Source organism: Rhinolophus hipposideros (genome assembly GCF_964194185.1).
Source record: "Rhinolophus hipposideros genome assembly, chromosome: 8".
Taxonomy (NCBI): Eukaryota; Metazoa; Chordata; class Mammalia; order Chiroptera; family Rhinolophidae; genus Rhinolophus; species Rhinolophus hipposideros.
This window is the reverse complement of record NC_138054.1, coordinates 5,132,145-5,159,057: the sequence shown is the minus strand read 5'-3', so window position 1 is coordinate 5,159,057 and position 26,913 is coordinate 5,132,145. Positions and strand designations below refer to the sequence as shown.

Genomic DNA, 26,913 nt, shown 5'->3' with positions numbered 1-26,913 from the left:
TTTGTTGTTGAGTTATGACTTCCTTGTATATTTTGGATATTAGCCCCTTATTGGAGGCACTGTTTGCAAAAATCTTCTCCCATTCAGTTGATTTCCTCTTTATTTTGTCGATGGTTTCTTTTCCTGTGCAGAAGCTTTTAAGTTTCATATAGTCCTATTCATTTATTTTAGCTTTTACTTCCCTTACCTTTGGAGTCAAATTCATAAAACGCTCTTTGAACCCAAGGTCCATAAGTTTAGTGCCTATGTTTTCTTCTATGCAGTTTATTGTTTCAGGTTTTATGCTTAAGTTTTTGATCCATTTTGAATTAATTTTGGTACATGGCGACAGATAGCAGTCCAGTTTCATTCTTTTGCACGTGGCTTTCCAATTCTGCCAGCACCATTTATTGAAGAGGCTGTCTTTCCTCCATTGTAAGTTTTTAGCTTCTTTGTCAAAAATTATCTGTCCATATTTATGTGGTTTTATTTCTTAGTTCTCAGTTCTATTCCATTGTTATACGTGTCTGTTTTTCTGTCAATACCATGCTGTTTTGATTATTGTTGCCTGTAGTACAAGCTAAAGTCAGGGAGTGTGATACCTCCAGTATTGTTCTTTTTTCATAAGATTGCTTTGGCTATTCAGGGTCTTTTGTGGTTCCAAACAAATCTGATGACTTTTTGTTCTATTTCTTTAAAAAATGCCATTGGGATTTTGATGGGGATAGCATTAAATCTGTATATTGTTTGGGTAATATGGCCATTTTAACTATGTTGATTGTTTCAATCCATGAGAACGGAATGTTTTTCCATTTCTTTGTGTCTTCTTTAATTTCTTTTATAAATGTCTTGTAGTTTTTAGCATATAGGTCTTTCACATCCTTGGCTAACTTTATTCCTTGCTAGTTTATTCTTTTCTCTGCAATTGCAAAAGGAATTGTCTTTTTTTTGTATTTCTTTTTCTGAGATTTCATTGTTAGTATATAGAAATGCAATGCACTTTTGTATGTTCATTTTTTAGCTGGCCACATTACTGTATTCGTTGATTGTTTCCAATAGGTTTTTGGTGGAGGCTTTAGTGTTTTCTGTATACAGCATTATGTCATTTGCCAAGAGTGACAATTTAACTTCCTCATTCCCAATTTGGATGCCTTTTATTTCTTTGTCTTTCCTGATTGCTCGATCGAGGACTTCCAACACTATATTGAAAAGCAGAGGTGATAGGGGACAGCCCTGTCGTGTTTCTGAAGGTAGAGCAAAGGGCTTCAGTTTTTTACCATTAATTATGAGATTAACTGAGGGCTGGTCATATATGGCTTTTATTATGTTAAGGTATTTTCCTTCTATACCTATTTTATTAAGTGTTTTAATCATAAATGAATGTTGTCTTGTTAAATGCTTTTTCTGCATCAATTGATATAATCATATGATTTTTGTTCTTTATTTTGTTTATGTGATGTATCACATTGATAGATTTGCATATGTTGAACAAACGTTGTGCCCCTGGGATGAACCCCACTTGGTCGTGATGAATCATCTTTTTAATGCATTATTGCATTCGATTTGCTGGAATTTTGTTTAGGATTTTGCATCTGCATTCATCAGAGATATTGGTCTGTAGTTCTCTTTTTTTGTGTTGTCCTTATCAGGTTTTGGTGTTAGGGTAATGTTGGCCTCATAAAATGAGTTAGGGAGCACTGTCTCTTCTTCAATTTTTTGGAAGAGTTTGAGCAGGATTGGTATTAGATCCTCTTTGAAGGTTTGGTAGAATTCACTGGTGAAGCCATCTGGTCCAGGACTTTTAATTTTGGGAAGGTTTTTGATGACTGATTCAATTTCGTTACTGGTGATCGGCCTGTTTAGATTTTCCAGTTCTTCATGATTCAGCCTTGGAAGGCTATATGTTTCTAAGAACTTGTCCATTTCTTCTAAGTTATTAAATTTGGTGGCATATAGTCCTTCATAGTATTCTTGGATAATCCTTTGTATTTCTGTGGTGTCCGTGATAACTTCCCCTTTTTCATTTCTGATTTTGTTAGTGTCTTCTCTCTTTTTATCTTAGTGAGTCTAGCCAAGGGTTTGTCAATTTTGTTAATCTTTTCAAAGAACCAGCTCTTTGTCACATTAATTTTTTCTATTGTTTTTTTTGTTCTCTATTTCATTTAGTTCTACTCTGATTTTTGTTATTTCCTTTCTTCTGCTGACCTTGGGTTTCACTTGTTCTTCTTTTTCTAGTTTTTTAAGGTGTAACATGAGGTTATTTATTTGGGATTTTTCTTGTTTCTTGAGATAGGCCTGTAATGATATAAATTTCCCTCTTAAAACTGCTTTCGCGGCATCCCAAAAATTTTGGTAGGATGTATTTTCATTGTCATTTGTTTCTTTGTATCTTTGATCGCTCCTCTAATTTCTTCTTTGACCCAGTCGTTCTTTAAAAGTATGTTGTTTAATCTCCATATATTTGTGTTTTTTCCTGCTTTCTTTTTGCAGTTGATATCCAATTTCAAAGCTTTGTGATCAGAGAATGTGCTTGGTATGATTTCAGTCTTCTTAAATTTGCTGAGGCTGATTTTGTGTCCCAATATATGGTCTATCCTTGAGAAGGTTCCATGTACACTCAAAAAGAATGTATAGTCTGATGTCTTAGGATGAAGTGCTCTATATATGTCAATTATGTCCATTTCATCTAATGTGTCATTTAGGGCTGCTATTTCGTTATTTATCTTCTGTTTGGATGATCTATCCATAACTGTCAATGATGTATTTAAGTCCCCTAGTATAATTGTGTTTTGGTCAATTTCTCCTTTTAGTTTTGTTAGTATTTGCTTGGTATATTTCGGTGCTCCCTGATTGGGGGCATAAATATTGATGACTGTTATGTCTTCTTGTTGTATAGTCCCCTTTACCATTATGAAATGTCCATCTTTGTCTCTTGTTATCTTTTTCACCCTGAAGTCTGTTTCATCGGAAATCATTATGGCTACACCTGATTTTCTCTGGTTACCATTTGTATGGAGTGTCAATTTCCACCCTTTCACTTTGAGTCTATGCTTGTCCTTGTAGCTGAGATGTATCTCTTGTAGACAGCATATGGTTGGGTTTAGTTTTTTGATCCAATCTGCTACTCTGTCCCTTTTTATTGGTGAGTTCAGTCCATTTACATTTAGGGTGATTATTGATATGTGAGGATTTTCTATCACTCTGTTTAGTATTCTGGTAAGGCTGTGTCTCCATTGTTTCTTTGCCTTTTTGTTGTTGTCTATTATTTCTGTGTGGTGGTATTCTACGATGTTTCCCTCTGTTTCTTCTTTTATTACAGAATATATTTCAGTTCTGGATTTTTTTTTTGAGTGGTTACCATTAAGTTTATGTAAAAGAAAGTTTGATATTTAGAGTATTCCATTTTCATCAGCATGCTTACTATCTCCATTCTCATATTCCGGTTCAGGCCTTTACTCTCCCCCTTTTTATGTTTTGGTTGCAACAAGTTGTACCTGTTGATGGTGGTTGAATAGCCTCCTTTAGTTTTTCTTGTAGTGCAGGTCATGTATTAGAAAATTCCTTCAGCGTCTCTACGTCTGGAAAGATCTTTATTCCTCCTTCGTATCTAAAGGATATTTTGCTGGATATATTATTGTTGGCTCATAATTTCTGTCTTGTAATAGTTTGGTTCCACTGCCTCCTGTCTTGTAGAGTTTCTGCTGAGAAATCTGATGATAATCTAATGGGCTTTCCTTTGTAGGTTACTGTCTTCTTTTCCCTGACTGCCGTGAGGATTCTTTGTTTGTCATTGATTTTAGTCAGCTTCAATACAATGTGTCTTGGAGAAGGCCTGTTGGGATTGAGATAATTAGGTGTTCTATTTGCTTCTTGGATTTGAGGATCCAGTTCTGTCCACAAGTTTGGGAAGTTCTCATCGATTATCTGTTCTGAATATATTCTCTGTTCCCTTCTCTCTTTCTTCTCCTTCTGGTATGCCCATTATTCTTATATTGCTCTTTCTGATGGAGTCAGAAAGTTCCTGTAGAGTTCTTTCATTTCTTTTAAGTCTCAAGTCTCTTTCTTCTTCCATCTGTGTAATTTCCAGGTTTCTATCTTCGATGTCACGGATGCTTTCCTCCATCTGGTCAACTCTACTACCTAAGCTTACTATTTCATTCTTAATTTCTTCTATTGAGTTCTTAATGTCCAGAAATTCTATTTCGTTCTTTTTTAAATTTCAGTCTCTTTGGTAAAATACTCATGTTGTTCTTTGTTTATGTTTCTGAGTTCATTAAACTGCCTTTCTTTATTTTCTTGCATCTCGTTGAGTTTTTTCAGAACCTCATCTTGAATTCTCTGTCATCTAAGTCACATATTTTCATTATCTTTCAATTCATTTTCTGGAGACTTTTCATTTTCTTCCTGAGTTGTCTTGTTGTCTTGGTTATTCATGGCAATTAATGATTTATTATTTCTCTTCCTAGACATCTATAGAAGTGGGTTTTGCAACAGGTTGATAGGAAGAGGTCCTTTTTTGTATTCCAACACGTGTTGGTAGAATGTCTTATTTTCTCTCTGACTGCAGCTCTTTTTCTTCTCTCACACTGTAGTGTTACGTTTTCTCTGCACTATTCCAGCTTCTCCAACAATGGGGGGATTCCTGGAAGGCGGGCTTCTCCTTTGTTAACAGTTCGCCTGCATCATAGGGCACCGCGTTCCTGGGGATGCAGAGAGCTTTTGAAGTTCCAAAGGTCCTCCTGCACCAGATTCAGAGCCCCTATGTTTCAGCAGTTCTGTTTACTCCTGCAGGGATCCGCCCAGATAGGTGGGGCCGGGGTAGGGGTGAGTTGTGAGAGGTGGCCCAGAGCAATGGCAGCTACCACCACCACAGCCGGTCCTGCTTCCATAGCTCCCTCCCCTTAGCCGGAACTAGTTGGGCTGTGAATCTGTGTCTGCGGACCACAGTTCTCAGAACTGCAAATATTCTGTTCTTTTGATCCGACACTGCTACTTCTACTTCTTCCGACACTGTTCTTCTTCTAATACTGGGCAGGTGGTGGCTGAGTGAGCTCTGGGAGTGCTGAGAGGGGGCGGCTAGTCTTAGTGCCTAAGGCTTCTGTCTCTGCGGAAGGAGGGCTTAAACCACCATTTCAGCCTTCTTCCCTCAGTCTTTGCTCTGAGGTCCCTGCCGTGAGGGTTGGGTTCAGCCGTGTTATATGCTATCCCGTCAGCCCTGTGCGCCATAAACGGAGCCCTAGCAGTCCGAGTTCTTCCCTCTCCCGCAGCTGCAGTACTTCTGGGATGCAGAAAGCTTGGATCACTGAGCTAGGTCTGCGTCCTGCGCCCATGTGGCTCCGTCACCGCACTTCTCCCTTCCCTCCTCCCCGCTCACGCGATTCGCCCACCTTTAGGTGAATTCATTAGTGAACCTCTTCGTCTTGGCTGTCTGCTGTGCAGGGAGTCCTTTGTGGAGTAATTGTCTAATTTGTTGTAAATTCCAGGGGAGATTTCTAAAGGCTCACGCCGCCATTTTGATGACGTCTCCTCTTTGAATGTTTCATTTCAATCCCTTCTGGCCTGCAAAATTCCTGTTGAGAAATCAACTGACAGTGTCATGGGACAGTGTCATCTCTTGTATATAGCTAGCTGCCTTTCTCTTGCTGCTTTTAAGATTCTATCTTTGTCTTTAACCTTTGGCATTTTAATTATGATCTGTCTTGGTATGGACCTCTTCAGTTCCTCTTATTTGGGACATTCTGCACTCCCTGGACTTGTATGTCTGTTTCTTTTGTCAGGTTAGGGAAGTTTTCCATCATTATTTCTTGAAGTAGTTTTTTAATTACTCTTTCTCTTCTTGTGGTACGCCTATTATGCGAATGTTATGCTTGATGTAGTCCCAGGTGTCCCTTAAACTCCTCATTTTTTTGGGTTCTTTTTGTTTTTGCTGTTCCGATTGGATATTTTCTGCTACCTTATCTTCCAAATCGTTGATTGAATCCTGTGCATCATCTAATTTGCTATTGATTCCTTCTAGTGTTAATTTGCTATTGATTCCTTCTAGTATATTCTTTATTTCAGTTATTGTATTCTTCATTTCTTACTAGTTCTTTTTTATGGTTTATTTGTCCCTTTTATTTATTTTTTATTTTATTATTATTATTATTTAAAGATTTTATTGTAGAAGGGGAACAGGACTTTTTGGGGGACAGTGTGTACTTCCAGGACTGTTTTCCAAGTCAAGTTGTTGTCCTTTCAATTTTAGTTGTGGAGGGTGCCATTCAGCTTCAAGTTGTTGCCCTTTCAGTCCTAGTTGTGGAGGGTGCAGCTCAGCGCCAGGTCCACTTACCGTTTTCTAGTTGCAGGGGGCACAGCCCACCATCCCTTGTGGGAGTTGAACCGGTAACCTTGTGGTTGAGAGGTCGCACTCCAACCAACTGAGTCATCCGGGAGCTCAGTTCAAGGTACTGTGTTCAATTTTAGTTGCAGGGGGCACAGCCCACCATCCCTTGCAGTTGTCAAGGAATTGAACTGGGAACCTTGTGGTTGAGAGCCCACTGGCCCATGTGGGAATCAAACCATCAGCCTTCGGAGTTCGGAGCATGGAGCTCTACCTCCTGAGCCACCGGGCCGGCCCTCTGTGTCCTTTTTAATGCTTACCTTCATTTTGGTGAAGTTCTTACTGAGTTCCTTGAGCATCCTTATAGACATTGTTTTGAATTCTGTATCTGTTAGATTGCTTGCCTCCTTTTCATTTAGTTCTTTTTCTTGTGTTTTCTCCTGTACTTTCATTTGGGACATGTGTCTTTGTTTCCTCAGTTTGGCTAGCTCTGTATTCTTATTTTTCTTTCTATATATTAGGTAGACTTGCTAGGTCTGCCAGTCAATATTGTGGCCTTATGTAGTAGGTGTCCTGTTGCGCCCAGTGATGCCATCTCCCTGATCTCCTGAGCCAGGTGTTCCAGGAATGTCTCTTGTGTGAGTTGTGTGTACTCTCCTGTTGTAAGTGGGTCTTGATTCATGTTGGCACATCAGTGGGTGGGATTGACCCTCAGGTTTACTGGCTTTGAGGGTTGCCCTTTCCCACAGCATATGAGCTGCTGTAGTGGGCTGACCCAGGGAGCAGGATCCTCCCCAGTGACCTCTGGGTTGTGGCAGGTGCCACAACCACCCTTTGGGTGTGCTGCTTGGGAGCTAATTGGGTGGTGTTCTGTTGTGGTCTGATGCCATCCACTGGGTGTGTTGGTTCTGGGCGCTCTTGAGAGGGGCTGCTGTACAGGCCAAGGTCAGTCACTGCCTGGGACTGGCCCAGGGCTACCTGTAGGTGCTACTAAGACATCCGTGTTTGGTTGCTGTCTGTGCTGGACCTGGAGGTGCGTGGGAGTGGCCACACTGTGATTTGAGGCTTGCTGCCACCAGTAATGGGCCTGGGTAGCTCAGTGAAATGCCCTGGGCACCCCAAGATCTGCTCAACATTACCCTAGGGCATAAATTGCTCCACAGACTAAACCAATCAAATTCAGACTCATTTGAAAGGATAGTTTCTGAGGTTAGTATTTGAAATTTGATCTAACCCCTGGTGGGTTCCAACCAGCAGTCTTTTTCCTTGGTTCTCTCTAAAGAAACTAGCTGGCCTTCAGTTTAGCCTATATGCTTAATGATTCTACCAAGTTCCTCAGTTGTTTTTCGCCACATCTTGTGTTTTTGAGAGCATCTGTATGCTTGAATTTCCTACACTTTGTTGCAAATGAAGTTAGTTCTTTTGGGAAGAGATTAGGAGCTATCTGTGTTACAGCCTACTGCACCCTCCTGGCCAATCTTTAATGTAGGACTGTGGAGCTGGGAGTAGGGACAATGGCATGCTTCTCCCTGAGTGACACCTGGTTTTAAGAGCTAAGTGCTCACTGGAATGTGACAACAGTAGCCTCAGGTCCTCTCTGCTTGCTTTTCCCAGGCCATCTGCCTTAGGAGCCATGGCAAGGCAGTTATTCTCATTAGTGCCACACTCAAGGTAAAGCCTTACCCCACAAATGGGAGCTGGGCCAAAGAAGAGAGTCTCACCTCTTGGCTGCATTCTCCTAGCACTTAGTCTTAACAACAGGGAGCTGGAGGCAGAATGAGAAATGTTGACTTCCCTCGAAACTAGCCCTCTGACTGGGAGCGGGGGGAGAAAGAGCCCTGTGTTTTGGGCTACACCAGTTGGGGTGGAGTTTCTGCCTCTAAGTTGGGAGGGTGAGAAGGAAGTAGCAGGTCTCCATTCAAATACCACAGAGTCTCACTGATTTTACCAAATTGTAGTAGATTTTGAATAAATGTTTATTTATTCGCTGTATGCCATTAGGATAATTTACGGAGGCTTTAAATGATTGTTTTAAAAATACTTTTTACCAGTTTTGCTAGTGAGTGGGTTTGTGGAATTCTTCACACTGCAATGCCTGTGAATGTCTAATGGTAGATATTAAATAGGCAGTTGGATAGATAGGTCTGGAGTTTGGTAGTGAGAATAGGGCTGGAGATAGAAAATTTGGAGACATGGTATGTGCATGGCCTTTTAAGCAATGAAATTGAAAGAGCTTACTTATGCTCTGGGAAAGAGGATAGATGGAGAAGAGGAGTATAGGCAAGGTTTTAAAGGCCGCGCTTATTTTAAGGTGGTTGGCAATAAGCACTGTCACTTATATGCTATTGGGAAAAAAATATTAAGTCTACATAAAGCATTAGGAGTCATTTAACAATTTCCTTAACTGTTCAGCTAAGTAACACATGTGACCTTGGGTGAGTTGTTTTATCTGTCCTCAACTAAAATGAAGGAGTGGAGCTAGTTGAATACCAAAGCCTGTTTTGTTTTCTCTTCCCCCCCATCTGCAATTCTTTAAAATCAAATTACTACAGAGTTTTGCTTTTTCAAATTTCAGGTTCTCTACAGATAAATGTTTACAGAATTTTTTTGGGTGGATACTCAGGAGAGGGATTACGAAGTCATATGGTAATTCTATTCTTAAGTTTTTGAGGAACCGCCATACTGTTTTCCATAGTGATTGTACCAATTTACGTTCCCATCACCAGTGTGTGAGGGTTCCTTTTACTCCACAGCCTCTCCAACACTTGTTATTCCTTGTCTTGTTGATGATAGCCATTCTGACTGGGGTGAGTGATATCTCACTGTGGTTTTGATTTGCATTTCCCTAATAGCTAGTGAAGTTGAGCATTTTTTCATATATCTGTTGGCCGTTTGTATGTCTTGGGAGAAGTGTCTATTCAGGTCTTCTGCCCATTTTTAATTGGATTGTTTTATTATTGTTGTTGTTGAACCGTATGAGTTCCTTATATATTTTGGATATTACCCCTTATTGGAGGCATTGTTTGCAAATAACTTCTTTGATTCAGTTGGTTGCCTGTTTGTTTTGTTGATGGTTTCTTTTGCTGTGTAGAAGCTTTTTAGTTTGATATTGTCTCATTCATTTATTGTTGCTTTTACTTCACTTGCCTTTCAGATCAAATTCATAAAATCCTCTCTGAACCCAAGGTTCATAAGTTTAGTACCTATGCTTGCTTCTATGCAGTTTATTGTGTCAGGTCTTATGCTTTAAAATTTTTGATCCATTTTGAATTAATTTTGGTACATGGTGACAGATAGCAGTCCAGTTTCATTATTTTGCACGTGGCTTTCCAGTTTTCCCAGCACCACTTACTGAAGAGGCTGTCTTTTCTCCATTGTATGATATATGTGCTCTGATGTTCATTGCAGCATTATTTACAATGGCCAAGACATGGAAACAACCAAAGTGTCCTCGATAGATGACTGGATAAAGCAGATGTGGTATGTATACACAATGGGTTACTACTCTGCCATAAGATGAAATACTGACATTTGCGACAACATGGGTGGATCTTGAGATTATCATACTAAGTGAAATAAGTCAAGACAGAAAATGTCAAGAACCATATGACTTCATGCATATGTGGGATATAAAACCGAAAGCAATAAATGAACGAGACAAAGATGCAAAAATTCATAGGCACAGACAACAGTTCAGTGGTTCCTAGAGGGTCAGGAGGGAAGATCGGGTGGTAGAAAAGAGTAAAGGGGATCAAATATATAGTGACAGAAGGAGAATTGACTCTGGATGGTGAACACACAATGTGATACATAGATGAAGTATTATAGAACTTGAAACCTATGTAATTTTACTAACCATTGTCACCCCAATAAATTTAATAAAAGGTATTTCAGGTTCTTATATATAGTCCTGTGCTCAGTGCTGGCCAAAATTGAGTGGAATGGGCTTGCTTATGCACTGATGGTAGGAGTGAGTTTAGTAATGTGCCTCAGGATCCTTACAGATGTAAATGCCACTTGACTCAGTAATTCCTCTTTGAAGAATATCCCTCAACTTTACATTTTGTTACAAAGTACTCTACCGATGTACTCTAGAGGGTTTAATATTCTATAGGCCTCCACATCACCAGTCAAACTAGAATGTTGATGTGTATGTCATTTCTCAATGACTTTAGAAGCTTTTTGAAGTTTAGGGAAAGATGATTTAATTTTTCAAGTAAAATATTTGCCTAGAAGTCAAAGCACTTTGTATTAAAATTTTTAAAATTGCAATTGAAAACACAGCAATTTGCGAAATAAACCTCTGTGTGTTATGTTCTTCAATAGGTGAATGGATAAGCAAACTGTGGTACATCCATACAATGGAATACTATTCAGTGATAGAAAGAAATGAACTTGAAACCATGAAAAGACATGGAGGAATCTTAGTCTGTATTGCTAAGTGAAAGGAGTCTGTAAAGGCTTCATACTGTATGATTCCAACTATATGACATTTTGTAAAAGGCAAAATGGTGGAGACAGTAAAAAGATCAGTGGTTGCCAGGATACAGGGGGAGGGAGGGATGAGTAGGTGCTGGAGTTTAGGGCAGTGAAAATACTCTGTATGATATTGTAATGATGGATACATATCATTATACATTTTTCCAGACCCCAGAATGTACAAGACCAAGCATGAACCTGAATGTACACTGTTAGTTAATAATGTGTCAATATTGGTCGTTAATTGTAACCAATGTGCCACACCAATATAGGATGTTAATAATAAGGGAGCTGAGGACGGTGGGGTGAGAGAGTATATGGTAACACTGTATGTTTTGCTCAGTTTTTCTATAAACCTAAAACTGCTTTAAAAAATAGTCTATTAAAAAAAATCTCAACTAGCAAATTTGTGAGGTAGACCTCTAGATGTTGTAAGTGTGTGTGGGGGATTGTCTTTGTATTAGTGGAAGGAGTCATAGATAACTAGATATAATTGAAGTAGTATTCTCTCTTTTATTTTTTTTTATTTTTATTTTTTTTAGTTCCAGGTGTACAAAGCAATGTAATAGACATTTACACCCTCACAAAGTGGTAAGCCCCTCCCAGTCTACTATCCCTCTGACACCATATATGGCTGTTACAATTCCATTGACTATATTCCCTATACTGTATTTTACATCTTGTGAATATACTGGGGATGCCAAAAAAATGTATACACGACTTATATTGAGTATTACAAGTTTAATAAAGGTTTTTCCTTTCTTAAAATTCATGTACATTTTTTTTGGCACACAGTGTGTGTGTGTGTGTGTGTGTGTGTGTGTGTGTGTGTGTGTTTATAGTTAATTATTCTACTTCAGCTTCAGGTGTATAGCACATTGGTCAGGTATCTACACCGTCTATGAAGTTATCCCCTTAATAAAACAACTGTCCATCTGGCACCCCATATAGTCTTTAAAATATTATTGATTATATTCCCTATACTGTATTTTATATCTCCGTGAATATATTGTAACTACTACTTTGTGCTTTCTAATTCCTTCACTTTTTCCCCCATTTCCACCCCCTCCCATCTTGTAACCATCATTTTTTTCCTATTATCTCTGAGTCTATTTCTGTTTTGTTTGCTCATTCTGTTCTTTAGATCCCACATACGAGTATAAGTGAGATGATATGGTATTTGTCTTTCTCAGTCTGACTTATTTCACTTAGCATAATGTTCTCTAGGTCCATCCATGTTGTTGCAAATGGTAAGATTTCATTCTTTTTTATGACTGAGTAATACTCCATTGTACAAATGTACCACAGTTTCTTTATCCAGTCATCAATCAATGGGCATTTCGGTTGTTTCCATGTCTTGGCTATTGTGTAAAGTGCTGCAATGAACATCGGGATGCATATGTGTTTTGAATTGGAGTTTTGGATTTCTTTGAATAGATGCCTAGGAGTGGAATTGCTGGATCATAAGGTAGTTCCATTTTCAATTTTTTGAGAAACCTCCACACTGTTTTCCATAGTGGCTGCACCAATCTGCAATCCCACCAATAGTGCACGAGGGTTCCCTTTTCTCCACATCCGCGCCAGCACTTGTTGTTTGTTGATTTATTGATGACAGCCATTCTGACTGGGGTGAGGTGATATCTCATTGTGGTTTTTATTTGCATTTCTCTGATGATTAGTGAGGTTGAGCATTTTTTCTTACGTCTATTGGCCATCTGTATGTCCTCTTTAGAGAATTGTCTCTTCATGTGCTCTCCCCATTTTTTAATTGGATTGTTTGTTGTTGTTTTTTGTGTTGAGTTGTATGAGTATTTTATAAATTTTGGATATTAACGCTTTATCAGATATATCATTGGCAAATACCTTCTTTCATTCAGTAGGATGCCTTTTTGTTTTATTGATGGTTTCCTTTGTGAAGAAAACTTTTTAGTTTGATGTAGTCCATCTTTATTTTTTATTTTGCTTCCCTTGCCCGAGGGGATATTTTAGTAAAAATATTACCAACGGTAATGTCTGTTAATTTACTTCCTATATTCTAGGGGTTCTATAGTTTCGGGTCTTACGTTTAAGTCTTTAATCCATTTTGAATTTATTCTTGTATATGGCATAAGAAGATGGTCCAGTTTCACTTTTTTGCATGTATCTGTCCAGTTTTCCCAGCACCATTTATTAAATGTACTGTCTATTCTAATGTAAAGTCTTGCTTCCATTGTCATAGATTAAATGAACATATAGGCAGCAACATTATTTCTGTCATATTATAATAGCTTATTTAAACAATTTTATGCCTTGTAGTGGAGTTAACACCAGCCCTTTTGTATGTCAATTATATCTCAATGAAAATCGAAGAAAAATAAGGATTTAACATCAACCCTTTAAAATGCCTTTTTATACATTCTTTTCTATTTTTTTTTTTTGCTATTTGTAGGTCTATATTATTAAATTAATGAATTCAAATATAAATTCCAGTACATTTCATGCGACCCTGACATTTATCAAAGGAAAGCATAATGTCCAGTTCTTTTTCTTTCCTGGGGGAAGGCTTTGAAGCTCAAATTGCAAGCTGGCAGAAATAGTTTCATTAGAGGTATATGAGCACAGGCTTTGCCAGTTTACTAGCAACACAAAGAGCACCCCTAGAACCACATTTTAATTTCATTTTAAAGGATAGATGCCATTATAGTTTTGAACCAGAAATGAATACCAACTCAGATGAAAACTTCAACAGCTTTAGAATGGAGATTATTCAGAAAACAAAGAAAATCTTGGAAGGATGCCTTTTCTGTTATCATTATACAGAGTGCTCCCAAACCCAAATTCTGTGTGCACATCCTAATCCCAGGTGGTCATGGTGATGGTCTTCATGTGCCTACACACGAGAGGCAAGTCCACTGAAGAAGCTGGGCAATTCCTGCTAAAGGGCCATTCTTTCTTGTGGCTAATGTCCTCCATGCTCAAATCAGGTGGGAAGGATAAAAAGATCCATTTGAGCACTTTATAGCTGTTGGTTTAAAGTTTCAGTATAAAACCTCAGAATCTTGGTAGCATTCAGTGTCCAAAGTAGTTTCAAAATAGAGAACTGATAAAAGGCAGAAAAGAAGGAAGAAATGACAGTAGAGCTCATCTCTTAACATGTGATGGAAGAAGCCTTTTTTGTAGCTTGATATTTTAGACCAAAGCTGTGCTTCAGTGACATTGCAAATGTCAAAAGAGACATTTTCGATTTACAAGTTACTATTGTAATTGAGATATGACTGCGTAGAACTTAATGGAAAGAGTTTACATTTTACAAAATGGATTAAAGACTTAAAGGTAAAAGTAATCATCACTGCTTGACATGGAAAAAGTATTCTTGACACAAAATGATTACGGTGGTGGAATCTTGTCATAAAGGAAAGAAATCAGCCATCATACTGTTTTTTTAGTGTCCACAACGTTTGCTTTTCTGTGAAGGTGAACATGGAAGAAATCGCAGGACACGTCTCATTATATTAACTTATTTAAGTTGCTGCATGGTAAGACTTGGAGCATACTGGTAAATTTAAGGCACTTCTTTTTAGTTTTTGCTCTTCTTATCTGGTCATCTTAAATGAAATTCAGCAAATTGTATTTTGTGTGTAACTGTTGTGGCACCTATGTTTTTTGGTGCAACTGGTTATGATTAGCCTCTTATAACTTGCATAATTTCAGGCAGTTTGATATAATTCGGTATGATCAAAGTATGTGGGAATAAAAATGATTTTCTAATGTATGCATTGGATTGTCTCTTCATCTGTTTTTGAACTCATGTCCATAATTTTCTACACGTCTTGACAAGCCTGCAGTCTGTTTACTAGAAGCGCACAGTGGTAAAGAATACAAGGACTGCTCTTACCATGTGGTGCCACTGCCTGATTTGTACTGAGGTTCTAGCAGTTTCACCACCTTTGATTTTGCATCATCAGTACAATATCAACATAGCCAAAATGGCAAACAGCATCTTAATGTTCTTATGAAAGTAGTTTTGACATTGTGAACCCCGTGAAAGGGTTTTAGGAACTCTGAATGAACATGGACCTCACTTTGAGGACCACTAGGGTAGTTAGAAAAATTAGTGAAATAGACAAAATGAGGAGGGATTACTTTTTTTTTTTTATTTATCTACCTAGGTTTATTTATTTATTTATTTATTTTTATAGTTTTATTTTATTTTATTTTATTTTATTTTTACATCCCTCACACCGTGAACCCCCTTCCCCCCATCCACCACCACCCCGACCTCACACCGAGCCATCACATTATACACATAAAATTATAGTTGGCATTCATTAATGTCCAGCCTCTGGTGTACAATGCCATGACCAGGCATCCACAGCATCCCTGAGGTGGTCTCCCAAACAGGACACATGTCCATCGGACACCCAACAAAATCCCCAAACACTATTGAATAAGTTCCCCAAAGTAATTCTCAAAAAACCCTGAGGCCATCCTGTGGTCACCAGCCGCCCCCCAATCCCTTTACTCTCCCCCCATCCCCAACCCCCTCCCCCGCCGCCCATCTAACAACTCTCGGTTTTTTGTGTCCCCAAAACTGTTTCTGATTAGTTCATACACATATTCTTTTCTTTAGATTCCGCATATAAGTGAGATCATATGGTACTTGTCTTTCTCTTTCTGACTTATTTCACTTAACATAATGTTCTCTAGATCCATCCATGTTGTTGCAAATGATAAGATTTCTTTCTTCTTTATGGCTGCGTAGTACTCCATTGTATAAATGTACCACAGCTTCTTAATCCAGTCATCTACCGATGGGCATTTCGGTTGTTTCCATATCTTGGCTATTGTGTAAAGTGCTGCAATAAACATAGGAGTGCATACAGATTTTTGAATTGGAGTTTTGGATTTCTCCGGGTAGATGCCTAGGAGTGGAATTACTGGATCATAGGGTAGTTCTATCTTCAGATTCCTGAGATACCTCCATACTGTTTTCCATAGTGGCTACACTAATCTGCAATCCCACCAACAGTGCACTAGCGTTCCCTTTTCTCCACATCCGCGCCAGCATTTGTTGTTTGTTGATTTATTGATGATAGCCATTTTGACTGGGGTGAGGTGGTATCTCATTGTGGTTTTTATTTGCATTTCTCTGATGGTTAGTGAGGTTGAGCATTTCTTCATATGTCTTCTTGCCTTCTGTATGTCCTTTTTAGAAAAATGTCTCCTCAAGTCCTCTGCCCATTTTTTAATTGGGTTGTTTGTTTTTTTGGAGTTGAGTTGAGTAAGTTTTTTATAGATTTGTGATATTAATCCCTTATCAGATATATCATTGGCAAATATCTTTTCCCATTCAGTAGGATCGCTTTTTGTTTTATTGATGGTTTCCTTTGCTGTGAAAAAACTTTTTAGTTTGATGTAATCCCACATGTTTATTTTTGCCGGTACTGTTAAGTAGAACACCGTGCGCGGTTAACAATTCTGGGGAAGACTTCGGCTACATGGGAGAGAGCAAAGCTCGTCACCATGCGAGCCACCAGGAATAGAAGTCCAAACACTTCTACCTGCTGCATTCTGGTACCACGGCAGTGCTTTCACTCAGAGAGGAGACAGTGCAAGATCAGCTCCAATAGTGTATGCTGGCCTTCTGTGGCCAGTGGGGCCACCCCCTGCCCCCGAACCCCCTCTCCTCAAGGCAGCTGATGCATGACAGATGCCCTGCACACACCCTTCTTGTGCTGCAGAAGGACCCAACACTTCCCCTGTGGAGTCTGAAATACTGAATGCTGGAGCTGTATCTGAGGGCCATTGAGACTCTCACTTAAGCAGAACAAAGGAGAGCACATTGAGCCTGAAACTGAAATATTTTCCCATGCCAGGTGATAAGCTCCACACAGGCTGTATTCCAGATAAGGAATATTCCAGGCCCAAGGCCCATTCTTGTGTGTCTGAGCAGGATGGAGGGACTGTGGCCATGAGACTGCCGTTCCTGACAATTATGTGTGACATGCCACCACTACAGTCTTACCTAAGGCTTCTCTATTGCTAACCTAGTCTAGTGGCTTTACTTTTTCGTTGTTCAAGTATTTGGCCCTATATTGTGTAATATTTTCTTGTTGAAAATTACAAAATGTAATTGCGTAGATGTTTGCTTTTAAAAATAAGAGAGGGAATTAAGCATAATTTAAAATTTATAACCCAATAGTAGTGAATCCAAAGTAGTAAATAAATGATGGATAGCTGTGTATTACAAATGTCCTCAAGACCAAAGAGCATACAATCAAAACTTCCAGGACATATGCCATTTTTGTGCATTGGGGAAGCGTACCATCAGTTTCTGTTATTGCTTCCTTCAGTTATTTTGTGCCTACTTAGACATTATGACATTAGTGTATATTGATCTGTAAATACAGATTTGACTTATATCTGTACTAACTATAATTCACAGAATTAAGATATTTCCCGTTGGTCTTCATAATTATTTTGAAGATTGTAGATCATGTAAATGTATATGTTCCTGTGCTTTTTTTTAGGCAGATAAAAATTGGCCTGAGATTCCCAAGCATCTCAATGTCCATGCCCGCAATTCCTATTCACATTTGTACACTGAATGTGAAGAAAATGAAACAAAATAACAACAGCAACAAAACTGCATGGATATGTAAGTGACTTGCTATTAATAGACAATCTAGGAATTATGAAAAACTATGAAATGAAAAATAAGTTATGTATAATTCTACCACCAAGAAATAGTTTCTGTTAACATTTTTCTATATTTCTTTCCAATCCTTTTTTTTCTGGGTTTTTCCTTTAAAAATTATTTTTTAGATCTAATATGACACTTATGTAGGTTATTTTTTGTCATTTAAAATTTGGGTAGAACCAGTGAAGAGAGCACAACTTGGACGAAATAAAAAAGCTATTTAATTTTTTTTAATTAAAATATTCCACATTACTATTTTAAAAATGGAACTTGGATTTAGAAATAGGAGTACAGAACCCCTCTTCCAACCATATACTTTCTTGCCTTTATCAGTATATTTTATGAATATTTTGATAGCATCCTGAGGCCAATGAAAAGGCAAAAACGCAGACCCTGTTAATTGTTTTTCACTGTATTGCTACTAACATATTTTAGAAGGTTTTGAAATATTTATTTTAATAGTTACTTTTCAGATACTCATAAGCACATTTAATACCATAATATGTGTCTCACACAGAATCTTTCAGTTGACTTCTTGAATTTCTCATAACATTCTTCCACTCTTTCTATATAATTAACTTTTTGTTTGGATTAGTTCTTCTCTCTTTGGAAAACGTTGCACAGAAGGAAGATGGACCCCACCCAGAATTTGATTCCATGTTGAGACTGATGACATTACAAACATACCAAGTGGGTATGGAAAAGTTTATTCACATAGTGAGGCTTTCTGGGGAGAGCAGGGCTGACTCCTAACCTGATCTGCAAGTGACAGAACAGAACAGGCAGGAGACTGCCTTGGGGTGTTTCTGGTGATTAGAGAGTGGGGTTCCCATATGTGGGCTGTGCTTGTGTGATTTAAACTTGTACCAAAAGTAGACAGCGTTTGGACTTTACTACGTATTAGCACGCTCAGATGTGAGGCAAGGGGCTTGAAAGCTGTCAGTAGTCAAGCATCAAAATTGCAATCAGACTCCAATCTAACCTTCCTAACCACTTTGTGTACCTAATTTTGAAAAATCTGTTTTCCTCTAGCACTTTCCAATAAAATAATAATATTGTAATGACAATGACTACCACTTATGATTACTATGTGCTAGACACTTTAAGTGTGCTTTACACATGTTAGTTCATTTAATCTTCATAATAAATCTATGTAGAAGACAATATTATCTTCATTCTACAGTTGAAAAATCTGCAGAACAGAGAGATTAGGTAATTTTCCCAAGTTTGCATTGCTAGTAAGTGGTAGAGACAGAATTTGAAGACATTGCCGTTAGTTTTTTCTTTCCAATCCTTTGCAGTGGCCTGCAATATTCTGAATTAATTAAAAGGGTTTTAAGAATAATTTGTTTTAAATAACTTCCAATTTTTCTGTGTGAATTACAGCAATTTTGGGTCCTCAGAAATGCTTTTACAAGGGAACCTGTATTTCTACTTACCAATTTAAAAATTTACTGCATACTATTCCTATCGAATGGTCCAGCACAGCTATAATTTAGTCTCTTTTTCACTGTTAGGCTATTATACGTATCTCTCAATTTTTTATATAATTAGATTTTCAGAAAACATCTATCTGAATTAGACATTCAGAAAGAGGGAATAGAACTGCCCACATCTTTAAATAATTTGTACTGTCCTTGAGTTGGTAATTTATGGAGGAAAAAACAGGTCTGATCTTTTATCTTCTTAGTGATGTAATTTTTTACTGATCCTCTTTCTTGTCTTTTAAATGTGATTAAAAAAGTGAATGTTTAAATTTTTAAAAATTTATTACAGGAAGAGACACATTGCCATTAATCTCCCTCAAAATACTCCTCCTCACTTCCAACACACTTATCCCATCATTCTTGCCACTTTCTGAAGCAGTTCTGGAAGTCCTCTTTTGTGAGTGTCTTTACATCATCCTCCATCATGACAATGCTTTGTGTCACACATTGCTTCTGGTATATGGCAATTTCTGTCAAATAAAAACATTACAGGGCTCAGGCGGTTGGAGCTCCATGCTCCTAACACCGAAGGCTACTGGTTCGATTCCCACATGGGCCAGTGCCAAATGAATCAGTTGGTTGGAACGTGGGCTCCCAACCACAATGTTGCTGGTTTGACTCCTTGATTCCAGCAAGGGATGGTGGGCTCCGCCCCTTGCAACTAAGATTGAACACAACACCCTGAGCTGAGCTGCCACTGAGCTCCCAGATGGCTCAGTTGGTTGGAACGTGTCCTGTCAGCCACTTGCTGGTTCTACTCCTGCAAGGAATGGTGGGCTGCGCCCTGCAACTAACAATGGCAACTGGACCTGGATCTGAACTGCGCCCTCCACAACTATGATTGAAAGGACAACAACTTGACTTGGAAAAAATCCTTGAAGTACACACTGTTCCCCAATAAAGTCCTGTTCCCTTTCCCCAATAAAATCTTTGAAAAACAAAACAAAACATTACAACGTGTCCTCATCCACTTTATTCACCAGATTTGGCACCCAGCGACTTCTGGCTCTTCCCCAAAGTCAAAATGACCATGAAAGGTAAACGTTTTGAATTAATTCAGGACATCGAGGTAGCCATGACAGCACAACTAAAGACACTCATGAAAGAGGACTTCCAGAACTACTTCAGAAAGTGGCAAGAACGATGGGATAGGTGTGTTTGAAGTGAGGGGGATTTTGAGGGGGTTTAATGGCAATGTGTCTTTTATTGTAATAATATTTTTTTATTTAAACATTCACCGAATTTTGTGATCACACCTCATATCATTCTTGGGAATTATGTTACTTTTAGCTCTGTGATTTAATATTTGATTTTAAAAGGTGGTTGATAATAGTTTTTAGATAAATACATATTTAATAGACTTTTAAAATAATTTAACTTCTCTAGACTTTGCTTAAAATAAATGATGAAGTTCTTTGAGAACTTAAAAAGCATTACTGAATACAGTTGACTGCTTTTAGGAGATCGTTTTATTTAAACTGCTTGGGCTGCCTTCAAACCTTTTGTTGCAATGCCCTTCTAAAGTCACATTAATGTTAACAATATATGACTCATTCCATTTTTCTTGAAATCTATAGTAACACAAAGTTTCTTACAGAAGAAATATATTTTCAATAAAGGAAACAGGTTTTTTTTTTTTAAATGTCTTTAGACATTGTGTAATTTTAGCTTGTTGAGGTGATGTTTTTCATTATATGGTAAGATGAGATGAGTCAAGATTCTTTTTTCTTTTTTCTTTTTATCATATGGACAACCAGTTGTTCCAACACCATTGAATTACCTTGGGCCTCGTGCTAAGAAATCAAATGGACATATATGCCTGGGTATATTTTTGGACTATCTGTTCTGTTTTAATGATCAGTGTGTTTATTCTTACTGTAGTTGTATAGTAAGTTTTGAAAACAGGTAGTGTAAGTCCTCCAACCTTGTTCTTTTTCAACATTGTTTGGCTATTCTGGGTCCTTTCCATTTTCATTGCCACATAAAGTTTAGAATCTATTTGTCAGTTTTCTTTGTATGAGAAACTATTTCTCCCTCCTTTTAAAAACAGTTTTGTTTTATTGTGGTAAAATATACATAACATAATATCTTAACCATTTGTACAAGTACAATTCAGTGACATTAATTATATTCACAATGCTTTGTACTCATCACCACTATTTATACCCCAAACCTTTTCATCATCCCCAACATACTCTATTCCCATTAAGCAATAAGTCTCCCTTTCTCCTTCCCCTACTTCCTAATTACCTCTGTTCTGCTTTTCATCTCTATGAATTTGCCTATTCTAGCTATCTTACATAAGTGGAATGATGCAATATTTGTCCTTCTGTGTGATTTATTTCACTTAGTGTAATGTCTTCAAAGTCCATGAGTTTTGTAGCATATATAAACATTTCATTCCTTTTTATGGCTGAATAGTATTCCACTGGGTGTATATACACCACAGTTTTTCTATTCATCCACTAGTGGACACTTGGTTTGTTTCCACCTTTTGGCTATGTAAATAATGCTGCTAGGAACACTGGTATAGAAATATCTGCTTGAGTCCTTGCTTTCATTCCTTTTGTATATATACAAGAGCAGAATTCCTGGTTCATATAGTAATTCTATTTTTAATTGTGTGTGTCTGTGTGTGTGTGTAAGTGTAACTGTCAAACTGTTTTCCACAGTGGCTGCACCATTCTCCTTCACTTTTTTTATACATTCAATTTTTATTAAAAGTCTTGCATGTCTTCCTTGTTTAAACACAGCAAATTCTACCTAGCCATAAGGTAACTGGTTAGTTGTTATATTAAGCAAAATTTAGTTCTGGTACAAAAGGTAAATATAATGGAGAAAAGTTAGACTATTTTAGGCTTGAAAGGGTGAGTAATTACAGTAGATATAATAAATTACTTTATTTCTTCTAATTATCCCATTAAAGAAATTTGGAAAAAAGAAAGGGAAAACAAAACAAAACAGAGCCTTGCTACCCCAAATTCTAACACTATAGCCACATCCCCTCCAATGTCTTTTTACTTACTTAACTTTGGTCACCTACTCACAAAGTTACCCTCTGGACCAGCTTCTCTTCCAAACTCAGTCATTCAAATATCCATTTCCAGCCACAACCACTATAAGCATTTTTCAACCTCATTGTGATCCCTCCATTTTTTTCTCTTTTTCTGTTCCTTTTCTTGCCATGTTTAGATTCCATGTTACATTATTTCACTTACTCTTTCTTGATTATGTACTCAATTCCCTTGTTGCTCTGCCTTTCCTAGCTCCTTTCTCCTAAAATTCTTACCCTGAGTAAACTCTGTTACCTACTTTCCTGTTTAGACATAGGAGTTTGAGCCTTGTCACTTTTGAAGGATAATCTTGCTGGATACAGACGTCTGGGTTGGTAGTGGGTGTTTTTTTTTTATTTTTTTTTAACATTTAAAATATTTTACTCTATGTTTGCATGGTTTCTGGTGAGAAATCTGATGTAATTCATATCCTTGGTTTGTTATAGGTAGGGTATTCTTTTTCGCAAGCTTCTCTCAAGAGATTCTCTTTGATTTTCTACAGTTTGAATATGATATGCCTAAGTGTATATTTTTGCTGCTTCTTGTTTCCCTGAGGTTCCTGGATCTGTGGTTTGGTGTCTGTCATTAATTTTGGAACGTTTTCAGTTACTATGATTCCAAATATTTCTTCTGTTACTTTTTATTTTCTTTCTGGAAGTTTCCTTATACATATGCTATACCTTTTGTAATTGTCTCAGTTTTTGGATATTTTATTTTCTTTCATCCTTTTTTCTCTTTACATTTTAGTTTCATAAGTTTGTATTGATCTGTCTTCAAGCTCCTGATTCTTTTCTTCGCTTTGTCCATTCTATTGATGAGCCCATCCATTCTTCATTTGTTTTACAGTGTTTTTGATTTCTAGAATTTCTTTTTGATTCTTTTCTAATGTTCTATCTCTCTACTTACATTATTTGTCTTTGCATCTTGTCTGCTTTTCCCATTGTAGTCCTTAGCATATTAATCATACTTATTTTAAATTTCTGATCTAATAATTCTAAATTCCCTGCCATATCTGAGTTGGTTTTTGATGCTTGCTTTATCTCTTCAGATTGTGCCTTTTGCCTTTTAGCATGCCTTAAATTTTTTTGTTCAAAGCCATAATAGATAGGCCTTTAGTATGAGGTTTTTATGTTCATCCAGCTAAAAGTTAGTCTTTGTTTACTGTTTGTTGTAGCTGTGGTGTCAGAGGTTAAAATTTCATCTAGTGTCTTTGTTTTTGTGTCTCTTTATATTTGGATATTTCTAGAGACTCCTTAAATAGGTCCTGAGACTTACTGTTATTTTAACTATAAACGCTTGTGATTATACAGGAGCTCAATTGGTAATGTATGGTGGAGGGGGAGCATTGTATAGCCCTATGGTTAGGTCTTTTAGTGATCCTTATTTGGGTATTTCCCTTCCCCTGACATCAAAGGCTACAGGAGGATGGAGTAATTTTCCTCCCCTTAGGTCATTTAGGCTCTGGTAAGTACTTGAGGGCAGACCTTGTTAACAAGATCAAAATACTTTGGGTGCATTTTTATAAGGTTCCTTTCCCAATCCCTGTCTTAAAAGCACATGGTGATTTTTCTCTGACCTTTACAGTGGTAAGACTCTTGGAGGTAAAACTCATGTAAGTGTGGGATTTTCCCCTAAGAATGGGTTCCCTTAAGTATTTTAGCTCTCCAGCGTCTCAACACCAGGACACTAGCAATCAATAATTAATTTAAAGGGTTCCAATATTGGCTCCAGCTGTCAGTTTCTGCTCCTAGGCTTTTGTTCCCAGTAAGCTGTGATTCTTTGTATCTATCTGTCTGTTTCTCTGCGTTTGGGGGCAGCAGTTTGCCCTGTGACCTCAATTCTTTGATGTATCAAAGAAGAGTTATTGATTTTCAATTGGTTTAGCTCTTTTTTTGTGAGGACGGGAATGTCACCTTCAAAGTACTTTACATGTCTGACCAGAAAACACAGAAGGGTGTTCATTGATTTTTCAAAATATCCTCCTGTGATTTTTATTGGAATTTTGCTAAATCTGTAGTTCAGCTTGGAAAGAACTGACATGTTAACAATATCGAGTCTTTCAGCCTACCGAATGGGAGAAGATATTTGCCCATGATACATCTAATAAGGAATATCCAAAATTATAAAGAACTCTTACAACTCCACACCAAAAAAACCTAACAATTCAATTAAAACATGGACAAACAATGCAAATTAAAACCTCAATGAGGTATCACCTCACACGTGGCAGAATGGCTATCATCAATAAATCAACAAATAAGTGTTGGCAAGAATGTGGAGAAAACGGGATCCTTGTGCACTATTGGTGGGATTGCAAATGGTGCAGCCACTCTGGAAAACATTATGGAGGTTTCCTCAAAAATTTAAAAATAGGGTGGCTGGATGGCTCAGTTGGTTAAAGTTCGATCTCTGAACAACAGGGTTGCCACTTCGAGTTCCACATGGGCCAGTGAGCTGCACCTTCCACAACTAGATTGAAGACAATGAGCTGCTGGTGAGCTGTCGCTGAGCTGCCGGAGAAGCAGCCGGATGGCTTAGTTGGTTGGTTAGAGTGCGAGCTCTCAACAACAAGGTTGCCGGTTCAATTCCTGCATGGAATGGTGGGCTGTGTCCCCTGCAACTAAAGATTGAAAACAGCGACTAGACTTAGAGCTGAGCTGCGCCCTCCACAACTAGATTGAAGGACAATGACTTGGAGCTGACTTGGAGCTGATGGGCTCTGGAGAAACACACTGTTCCCCAATATTCCCCAAGTAAAAAAAAAAAAAAAAAGAAGAAGTACCTTGTGACCCAGCAATCCCACTTCTGGGCATTCCCACTTCTGGGTATTTATCTGAAGAAATCCAAAACACAATTAAAAAAAAACATGCACCCCTATGTTCACTGCAGCACTGTTTACAATGGTCAGGATTTGGAAGCAATCTAAGTGCTCATCGATAGATGATTGGATAAAAAAGAGGTGGTACATATATACAATGAAATATTACTCAACCATAAGAAATGAAATCTTACCATTTGTGACAACATGGTTGGATATAGAAGGTATTATGCTAAGTGAAATAAGTCAGACTGAGATAGACAAATACCATATGATTTCATATGTACAATGTAAAGAACAATAAATGAATAAACAAAACAGAAACAAACTCATTGATACAGAGAACAAACAGGGTTGCCACGTGGGAGGAGGATGGGGGGCGGCTGGGTGACAAAGGTGAAGGGATTAAGAACTACAAATTGGTAGTTACAAAATAGTCATGGGGATGTAAAGTACAGTGCAGGGAATGTAGTCAATAATATAGTAATAACTATGTATAGTTCCAGATGGGTACTGGAGTAGTCAGGAGGATCTCTTCTTAAATTATATAAATGTCTAACCACTATGCTGTGTACCTGAGACTAATGCAAAATATTATTGGATGTCAACTGTAATGTAAAAAAAAAATAAAAAATTATAAAGTTGCTAAAAAAAAACCCGCCCTTGTACCAAGTCTTTAAATTCAGATATAGATCTTCATTTATTTAAATCTTAAAATTTTTCTGAGCAGTATTTTCTAGTTTTCAGTATACAAGTCTTACACATATTTTGTTAACTTTATCCTTTCATGTTTCACATTTCTTTGTTCCACGGTATTTGTTAAATATCAGTTTACAATTATTTACTGCCATATATGGAATTTAAATGATTTTTGAATATTGACTATATCTTGCAACTTTGTTAAACTCACTTATTATTTCTAGTAGTTTTCCTCCAGATTTTTGAGCATTTCCTATATATAATCATCTTATTTGCAAATAGACACTTTTACTCTTTCCTTTCGAACATATAAGATTTTTAAAATTAATAGACATTATTTTCTAGAACAGCTTTAAATTTACAGAAAAATTGAGCAGACAGTACAAAGAGTTCCCATATTCTTCCCCTCCCTTCACTCCCCATATTGATACATTATTAATTGAAGTCCATAGTTTACACTAAGGTTCACTCTTTGTATCTTACAATTCTATGGGTTTTGACAAATGTGTAATGTGTAATAGTTTATGTGTAATGTGTAATGTGTAATAGATCATATGTAATAGTTTCATTACTCTAAACACCTGTGCTCCACCTGTTCATCCCTTCTTTCCTCCCCCCCACCCTGAACACCTGCCAAACACTGATCTTTTTACTGCCTTAATAGTTTTGTCTTTTCTAGAATATCATGTATTTGGAATCATACAGTATGTAGTCTTTATAGATTTGCTTCTTTTATTTCACAGTATGTACTTAAGTTTCTTAAATGTCTTTTTTTATGAGGGGAGGGAAGCTTAGTAGTTATTGCTGAATAATATTCCTTTGGATATACCGTAGTTTATCCATTCATTTATTGAGGGACATCTTGACTGCAATTTTTGCCAGCTCTAAATAAAGCTGCTATAAAATATTTATGTGCAGGTTATTGTATAGTCATAACTTCAGTTCAATTGGGTAAATATGTAGGAGGACAATTACTGGATCATATTAGTCAACTCAGCTGCCGTAACAAGATACTACAAACTGGGTGACTTAAACAACAAAAATTTATTTTCTCGGAGTCTGGCAGCAAGAAGATCAAAATCAAGGTGTGGAAAAATTTGGTTATGGTAAGGCCTCTCTTCCAGCCTTGCCTTCAAATGACCTTTTCTCTGTGTGTGTTCCCAAGACAGAAATTGCTGGTGTCTCTTTCTTTTCTTATAAAGACAATAATCCTATCAGATTAGGGCCCCACCTTTAAGACCTCAGCTTATCTTAATTTCCACCTAAAAGCTGTATCACCAAATACAGTCACTTTGGGGGTAAGGCTTCAACATATGAATTTTGGGAGGGCACGATTCAGTCTATAACATACAATAAGACTATGGTGGGATGGGCAGTGGGAGATGGGGGAAGTGGGTGAA

General features: G+C 37.6%; 1 long non-coding RNA gene across 1 annotated transcript in view; it reads left to right on the top strand.

The window, feature by feature from the left end:
• LOC308500760 overlaps window positions 1-26,913 on the top strand; it is a 158,203-nt gene that overhangs the window by 10,858 nt on the left and 120,432 nt on the right. Inside the window, exon 2 of the long non-coding RNA XR_013993779.1 lies at window positions 17,287-17,414. This is a non-coding gene — a long non-coding RNA (uncharacterized lncRNA). The remainder of the gene's footprint in view (window positions 1-17,286; window positions 17,415-26,913) is intronic.